This window comes from Mustela putorius, unplaced genomic scaffold (genome assembly GCF_011764305.1).
Source record: "Mustela putorius furo isolate JIRA1106 unplaced genomic scaffold, ASM1176430v1.1 tig00003962_pilon_pilon_pilon, whole genome shotgun sequence".
Lineage (NCBI taxonomy): Eukaryota > Metazoa > Chordata > Mammalia > Carnivora > Mustelidae > Mustela > Mustela putorius.
In genome coordinates, this window is record NW_025422106.1 from 17,184,445 (window position 1) to 17,193,289 (window position 8,845).

The 8,845-nt window shown below is 49.4% G+C and overlaps 1 long non-coding RNA gene across 1 annotated transcript; it reads right to left on the bottom strand.

Annotated features, from left to right (window-relative positions):
- Positions 1–1,068: 1,068 nt before the first annotated feature.
- Positions 1,069–8,494, bottom strand: LOC101685664. The gene is made up of 4 exons (XR_001178548.2): positions 8,340–8,494; positions 7,048–7,103; positions 2,639–2,748; positions 1,069–2,070 (listed from the first exon to the last, which is right to left on the bottom strand). It is a non-coding gene; the product is annotated as an uncharacterized LOC101685664 (long non-coding RNA).
- Between the last annotated feature and the right edge of the window lie 351 nt (positions 8,495–8,845).

Below are 8,845 nucleotides of genomic sequence, written 5' to 3' on the forward strand. Positions count from 1 at the left end.
AACTAGATAGGCCTGAACTAGTCGCACATACCGCTTAGTTTTTCAACAGTGCCTTACTCTCAAGGCTGTGTCCTTGCAAGCAGCTCCCACTGTGGGAATGGCAGGCGGAGTGTACATTCCAAGGACAGGGGAGGGGCCGAGAAGCTTTTGATTGTCTGGGCCCACCCAGTTCCCTGGTCAAGCGGGGGTCTTTCATGACCTTCCCCAACAACAGAAAGAATCATGCTGTTTCTTAGCTATTGGCGTCCTCCAAGATTGCTTTATCAAAGTGCCTAGACCAAAATTAGCAGGCCATCAACCCATGCTAAACGGAATGCATAATCAGACACAGAAAAAGGAGACATGGACCCATAGGCATCTGTTTATATTTATATATAGACGGAGAGAGTGAAAAGGCATTTACCTCATTTTCTTTCCACAAAAGCTCTTGAAAATCTGCCTTTGGTGGCTCTTCTGTGGGACTTCATACCACGGACACCGTGACCCCACTTCTGCTCACCTCCGCCCACCACTTGTTCCTGAAGATCAGAAGCTGTTCTAACCAGGAGGAGGGGGAGGAAGTTCCCCTTGGTGGCATGGCAGGTCCAGCTCTTAGGCACCGCATATTTCTCGGCTGCCCTGGTCACCGCCAGCTCACCTATGGCCCACCTACGGGGGTGCCGATAAAGTTTTCTCTGAAAGCCTGTCTGTGGCGTGCTGACTTCAGGGCCCTCTGTGCCTCTGCCCTCCTGTGTTAAGCAGTTGGCTCTGGGGGTTGAGAGAAAACAAACAGCAATGGGTTCTCTCTCTTCCTTCCTTCCTAGGGAGAAAAGAGCAGCAGTAGTATCTAATAAGAAGACACAGGAAGAGAGAAATACGCAATAAAGAGTATTTTTTTTAAGATTTATTTTTTAATTTGATGGAGAGAAATCACAAGTAGGCAGAGAGGCAGGCAGAGAGAGAGGGAGGAGGAAGCAGGCTCCCCGCTGAGCAGAGAACCCGACGTGGGGCTTGATCCCAGGACCCTGAGATCATGACCTGAGCCGAAGGCAGAGGCTTAACCCGCTGAGCCACCCAGGTGCCCCCACAATAAAGAGCATTGAGAGAAGGCAATTAATACGGAGAATGGATGGGGAGTGGTGGGACTGTGGGGCAGCTGTCATGCCCTATGGAGAAGGGAGATGACGTAACATTAAATCAGGAGCCGATGCCTCAGGTCCTGGGCACCATTTTTTACTCATTGGGTAGATTTGAATCAGACCTGCTTTTTTCATGTGAGAGGGAAATTTGTGTCTTTAAGCAGAGGGACTGGACAGGTCAGATGTGCTCCAGGAATCTCTGCTCAGCCTACCCGGAGGGGTCAGGCCTTAGGTGACGAAAAGACTAGGGGTAGGTGTGTCTCATGGAAAGCAAACACAATAAGAGAAAGGAACCCCTGATTCAGTGCTAAAGGAGAGAGTACTCCTATTACAAACCTGGCTATCAAAAAATTGATGGAGGGTAAGGAAGAGTTTGGAGGCTGTCCCGTGACTGTCTTCCTTATTTCACACCAGAAAGCATTTATTAAGCACCTACTGTTTTAGTTATTTCTTTATGACATCATTATCCCATCAGATTAGGAAAGCAGAGAAAAGCTTGTATGGGAAATGTCAGGGTCAGCTGTCCATTCAGGCAGGGGGAGTGAAAATGGAATAACCCAGTAACACTGGGTAGGTAAGTAGGACTTGCTTCACATGTGACCTCAGCATCTACCAGCTTTTCTTTTTTTGGTAGTCTATGAAGAAGGGGGAGAACCTTGTCAACAGCCTCCAGACTCAGGATTTTGCATCCAGTAACCCCAACCGAGGTTTTTCGGGTGCACAGTTCCTTGTTGAATTCACCGGCTCGGGCTCCACTGAGGTCTTCCTTTCTCCCGTGTGGGGGAATCAGTGGACAGCGCTGGGGGGTAGGAGGTGTCCCTCACCTTCTCAGGAGCTGGTTTCAGGACAGGGCACAGGTTTCTCAGGATCCAAAGAGGGTCTCCATTCTTGCATCTCCGAGAAGCAGCCTCAGCCTTGGAGGTAAGGGAATTCTCACATCACAGAGGACCTCCTGTGCCCCCATGTTGGGGTGCAGAAAAAGAAACAAGTGATGGGTGCATGAGCGGGGTAGAGGGTGGAGACGGGGAGGCCAGCCAAGTCCCTTCCGAGCCGGTGACATATGAGAAGAAGCCAGCCCTGGGGGAAACCTTTCCAGGCAGATGGAAATGCCAAGTGCAACACTCTGGAAAATGGCTTGGCATGCCGGATAGATAGGAGGAGCTCCTGGAATGTGGCTGATTCTGGTGGGGTCCCCATTCTGCCCTCCATAATCCCATAAAGGAAGAGAGCCTTCCCCACCCCCTGGAGATTCTGATTCAGGGGGGCGGAGGGGGCGGAAGGAGGATGGAGCTGGTCCCCGCATGTTTAACAAGTGTTGGGTGATTGGGGTTCACCTGACCTTGTCATCATCCCACTCCAGCAGATGGTGACATGGCATTAATGACCAGAATCCCAGATTCTAACTCATTTTTATCCCATTACCAAGGCATTTATGATTTGGTCAAGGATCGTGTCAAATTGTAGTGGCATAGAAACCTGGTGCAGGAGGCCCAAAGAAGGAAACAGCACAGAGAGGTTACCTGGTTTTCCAAAGGCCACCCAGCAAGTCAAATCCATCCCAAGGCTCATATCAACTGGTAGCTGAATCCCAAAAGTCCTCTCTGTATGGACCGACTTCTGTAGTTTTCTCCTGGAAGGACAAAAATAAAACCACTGGAAATAAAAGCTCAACGAGACACACACTGAATGCCCGCCTTTGCTCCCTGCCCCACCCTGGTACACCCTTCGCGACAAACAATTTGCTAAGCAGTTGCAGGAGGTGTGTACTTATAAATCAACCAAAAACAGGACCTACTTTGGTTTATAAGTTGATCTCTAAACCTTCTTTAGGGCAATGACAACAAGTCAGGAGAAAAGGTATATCGAGGCCTCTCCAAGTTTGAAATAAGAATGCCATCTGTAGGGGCACCTGGGTGGTTCAGTGGGTTAAAGCTTCTGCCTTCGGCTCAGGTCATGATCTCAGGGTCCTGGGATCGAGCCCCGCGTCGGGCTCTCTGCTCTGTGGGGATCCTGCTTCCTCCTCTCTCTCTGCCTGCCTCTCTGCCTCCTTGTGATCTCTCTCTCTCTCTGTCAAATAAGTAAATAAAATCTTTAGAAAAAAGAAAAAAAGAATGCCATCTGTATCTGAGAAAACAATGTGTCTTTTTCCCCTTTTTTTAAATTAGGGAGTGATGGTGACAGTAGCGCATACCTAGCATGGGTTACATAGGAAATTAGCATTCGAGCCCATAGTCCATCTGAGCTTCCTGGCCCTCCTACCTGTTACCACTTGCAGGAGGCGGCACTCTGCCCTTTGTGCTCACCCTCCCTGAGCTGCAGGCCCAGGACCGACCTCGGAGTCCCCAGGGCAGGAAGAGGGTCTCCCTTGCTGCGTCTCAGAAAAGCAGCCTCAGTGTCAGAGAAAATGAATTCATCCATACCTCCATTTACTCATTCCCAAGTGGATACATTTACCAGAGCCAAAATCTCAGCACATTGTTTAAGTGGGGAATTAAATTGCCTGACTTGCAAATGAATTAATCTGGAAATTTCCTTAATGTTTAGCCATGCACTTGATATTTCGCTTTCACCAAAAAAACTCCCCCCCCCAAACAAAACCCACAATTACACAAAATTAGGGCAGAGCCTGAACGTTTGGGCCAAACAGACCCAATCTAAACCCAGTCTGCACACCCCCAATACATACCCACCTTGACAATGGGTAAGGTGCTGAGAATCAGATCAAAGAGGAGAATGTTGAACGAGTACAATGCCATAAAAATATTTTTAAGGATCCTGGAATATCTGATGTTTGTGTATAAGCCATACTGTTCATTGTAATTGAGTCTTATCTAATAAAAAGCATCCTTAAGAGGAGCTGTGTGGAAGATTTTTATTTGCCAGGTTGAACTACTATATTTGGCAGGAAACAGGCATATATATTAGGATTCTTGGAAAGACTGACAAGTACAGATTTCTGATAACTTAGGCTCAATTTACCTTCATGTGGGAGGGGCAGTAATGGACCTTTCTTTTTTTCTTTTTTTAAAAAAAGATTTTATTTATTTATTTGACAGACAGAGGTCACAAGTAGGCAGAGAGGCAGGCAGAGAGAGAGGAGGAAGCAGGCTCCCCACTGAGCAGAGAGCATGATGCGGGGCTGGATCCCAGGACTCTGAGATCATGACCTGAGCTGAAAGCAGAGGCCTTAACCCACAGAGCCACCCAGGCGCCCCAGTAATGGACCTTTCAGGCAGCTCCCTGGGGCTCCCTTCTTGGCCCCACAATATGTCATGGGTTGGTCACTGCAGAGCTGTCCCCTTTCTCCTCCCACACGTCAGTAACATGGGCCCATGACGTTGATGACATAATGTTAACACATAAAGACTTGTCTCTGCAGCGGGACACTCTGCAGGTGTTGTCTCAAAGGAGAGAATTGGGGGGGGGGAAGTGAACCCATAGAAATTCAAGGCCCAGTCACCAGCATAAAGTTCTGGGGAGTCATTTGGTCAGATAAGACTCGAGTTGTGTCAGAAGCTGTGGTTGGAAGTGTTGGAGAGGATGTGGAGAAAGGGGAACCCTCTTACACTGTTGGTGGGAAGGCAAGTTGGTGCAGCTACTTTGGAACACAGCGTGGAAATTCCTCAAAAAAAAAAAAATTAATAGAACTACCTTATGACCCTGCAATTGCACTACTGGGTATTTACCCCAAAGATACAGATATACTGGAAAGAAGGGCCACCTGTACCCCAATGTTCATAGCATCAATGTCCATAATCGCCAAACTGTGGAAAGAGCCAGGATGCCCTTCAATGGATGAATGAATACAGAAGATGTGGTCCATATATGCAATGGAATATTACTCAGCCATCAGAAAGGATGAATACCCAACTTTTGCATCAACATGGACGGGACTGGAAGAGATTATACTGAGTGAAATAAGTCAAGTAGAGAAAGTCAATTATCATATGATTTCAGTTACTTGTGGAGCATAAGGAATAACATGGAGGACATTGGGAGAAGGAGAGGAGAAGTGAGTTGGGGGAAGTCAGAAGGAGAGATGAACCATGAGAGACTGTGGACTCCGAGAAACAAGCTGAGGTTTTGGAGGGGAGAGGAGTAGGGAGGTTGGGTGAAACTGGTGGTGGGTATTAAGGAGGGCACGTATTGCATGGAGCACCCGGTGTGGTGCATAAACAATGAATCTTGGAACACTGAAAAAATAAAATAAAATTAAGATGTTTAAAATAAAAAGAAGCTGTGGTTTGGAAGGTACCGGACTATCAAGCCCCTAAGAATACGAAGGGCTACCTCTTGAGCTAGACAGGTCTGGGATTCCAGAAGGGAGGGGTGGAGCCTTGGGGCAGAGAGCGCAGAAGGAGAAAATAACCCTGCATTGGGGTCCCAGCTCTGGAACAGCACAGAAACCTGACAGGGTCCCCCAGAGCTTCAGTTCCTAGCAGTATGCACAGTTCTCCGCCAGGTGGAGCCTCTAAACCAAGGAACAGCAGGCCACAGTACGTGCTCCCCTTTCCATCAGAGGATAGGCTGAGAACATGTTCTATCCATTCCCTTCTCCCAATGTTCAAACCCTCATTGTGACCAGAGGGCCATGCCTGCCTGCAGCAGAAGAGCAGCCTGTCCACCAGCCCACGGTTTCTGGAGTGGGGGTGCCGCTGGGCCCCGTAGAGTACACAGATCCTCCAGATGCCACCCTCTCATTTCTTGTAGCCATTCCTGCGGCCTGTAGGAAGGGAGTGGGGGAAATTCCTGCTGGTGCCTGGACTCAGGAAGGACCCACAGCAGCTGATGGGCTGAGCTCAGAGTGGTTGGCTTGTGATGACTCGTGAGTCCCGGCCACCAGCCCTTTGCACTGACTGCTAGTGGACTATTCCAAAAAGATGAGCCCTATGGCTTGGACAGGGGAAGCTGGAGGTAGATGATCATGAATAAGCCCTCATGAGGTCAGAAAAGGTGGAACAATGTTTGGGTTCACTTGCAAGCGCCTGAGGCAACCCTGACTTCCACCTCCCAGTTCACAGTGCTCAGAAGCCCTGTGGCCACCTGGATGGTGCTGCCCTAGATCAGGTACAAGCTTTAGCAGCTGATCTTTCAGGGATATAGCTGATTAGATGCATAGGAAGCATGGCCACTGTAACTCCCGGGTGGACTGGCATCTTACCAAGGATACTGGATTGCCCTTGAAATACACTGACTTGGTTAATGCAGTGCCCGCACATTATGGACAATGCCCCAGGCCCTAGCCAGAGGGGTCTGGAGCCAACTACCTGAGTTTCTAGCTGGTGAGAGATGGGGAAATTGCTTCTACTGACTCCCTCCCTCTGCGTTAGGATTCTGAATACGCCTGGTTTGTGTGGACACTTGGCCTAACTCGAGCTTTCCCTTATCACTCTGAAAACCAGGCTGCCACCATCCGAGGATTAGAGAAGCTGAGTACCATGTAGGGATGCACGTGCCAAATACCCTGTCATCAGGGGTCACATTCCAAAGGTCATGACGTGCAAGACCAGGCCCAGGAACAGGACATAGAAAGCAAGTTCCAACTCTCCTAAAACCTGCAAGCAGCAGGCATAATAAAAAGAAAAAAACAGAGTGCTAAAGCAGCAGACTGAATTACTAACAAGTAAAACGCCTGTGTCCAGGAGGCCTGAAGCACTGTCCCAGGCTTCCATACATTTGAATGATCAACCAATAGGGCTTGCTCTTCCATATGCCAGAATGGGGGCCCCTATGGAGACACCCAATGCCATAAGGTATGGAAGTTTCTAGAAATAGCCCCGACTATTCCCGTGGATCAATGTGCTATGTTGCTGAAAACACCAAGCCTCACAACGCCCGGGAGAGGCATTATCTACTGGAATCTGCAATAAGACATCCCACCAGGATGGGTGAATTGCTTTGCACCCCTCGGTGAGGGGGAGCTACTCACGTCTCTGTGGGGATCCTGCATCCCGCTGCAGAGCTGACCCGTCGAGAACATTCTACCTGGAATGGAACAGGCACTATCAAGAGTGGGGACAACGTGGGGGTCTGGGTCTGGTCTATCTCCTCAACACCCCCCCCCCCGCCCCCTGCTGCCTCTGCTGCCAACACGTATGGTACGGACAGCTGGGTGACGTCCCTCCAGCTGCGAACCTCTCTCTCCCCAAGGCCAAGCGCACATGTTCTGTTTTCCACTGCTACAATCATTTGGCCACTGTGTTTGTCCCCTCCACTGGCCTGGAAGACAGCACATGCCTAAACCCTTACTAAATTCACCCAGCAAGCCTTAAATGGGAACTGGCAAAACCTGTCTTTACTGAACACTGGAATGTCTAATGGAAAAAGCTGTCCTCCAAAATAAGATGGCCTCGGATGTTATTGCTGCCTCATGAGGAGGCACCTGTGCCATTATCCCAACAGAATGTTGTGTGCTCATCCCTGGTGAGAGATGGGGAAATTGCTTCTATCTAGCCCGCTGATGTCTCCTCTTTATTAAAATCACACAAGGACACAAGTGAGTGTCCTGAGGGATCTGATTCCCCAACTGAGAGGACTTCAGAAATCAGCGATTTGGATCATGGGGCTCTTCATGGGAAAAACTGGGGGATAATTGGGGGTTATTTGGGGGATAATTAATTTGTGTTTTCTCTTGCATGTGCCTATCCTGTTGCTCTTCATTGCACCTGGAGCTTGACACCTCCATGCAGGTGAAACCCTTTACTGAGGGGTAGGTACGTGGTGGAGGAGGGGGCAGGTGAGCTTACAAGAATGGGTCATGAGGGGCGAAATGTTGCAAGGGCTGACGGAGAGGACGTGACCACGGCTTAACCCCGAGCTTGACCCAGGGCAACCAGAGGTTCCTCACCGTGTTCCCTGTCCTTGGAATATGCATTCTGCTTGCCTTCCCTGTGCTAGAAGGTGCCCATGGACACAGCTCTGAGGGAGCGAGGTGCTGTTGCGAGTACTGGATGGCATATGTGACCGAATCCAGTGATGGCCTCTATGTCAACATTTAACCTGCGGGCAAGTGGATGTGGAGAGCTGAAGGACTTGCCGAGCCCAAGACAAGCCAGGTTAGTTAAGTTCCTTTGCTTGTAAACCCGCCGCCTACTACTCCAGAGAGGTCTGCCTCTTTTTCCACCTCTTCTTGCCCTTTCTGTCCTGGGGCCAGTCTATAAACCAATACCACCTCTCCCGGCACTGAAGCCCGAATTATCAAGGGTAAGAAATGTGTCTTACTCCTCTTCGTGTCCCCTAAAAGCAATAGAGGGGCTGGTGCAGTTGGAGTTCAGCACACTTGTTAAAACTGGTGAGTGGCGCCTGGATGACTCGGTGGGTTAAGCCTCTGCCTTCAGCACTGGTCATGATTTCAGGGTCCTGGGATCGAACCCCGCATTGGGCTCTCTGCTCAGTGTGGCGCCTGCTTCCTCCTCTCTCTCTGCCTGTCTGTCTAGTTGTGATCTCTGCCTGTCAGATAAATAAATAAAACCTTAAAAAAAAAAAAAAGACTGGTGAGCTGAAATTTGAGATTCATCGGGGAAGTGTTCCCATAAAGGAGGGCCTTGGGCTGGAAAATGAACAGCAGGGATGTGGCCTGATGGAAAGGAGGACTTGGCTGCTTTCTGTATGTGGAAGGAGGAAGTAGTACGTGATGAGTGTTTGTGCGTGTGTAATGGGGGAGTGGGATAGCAATGCTTGCCCCCTTCCTACATTTGGGAAGGAGTATTTGGATCTGCTTTCTGAGC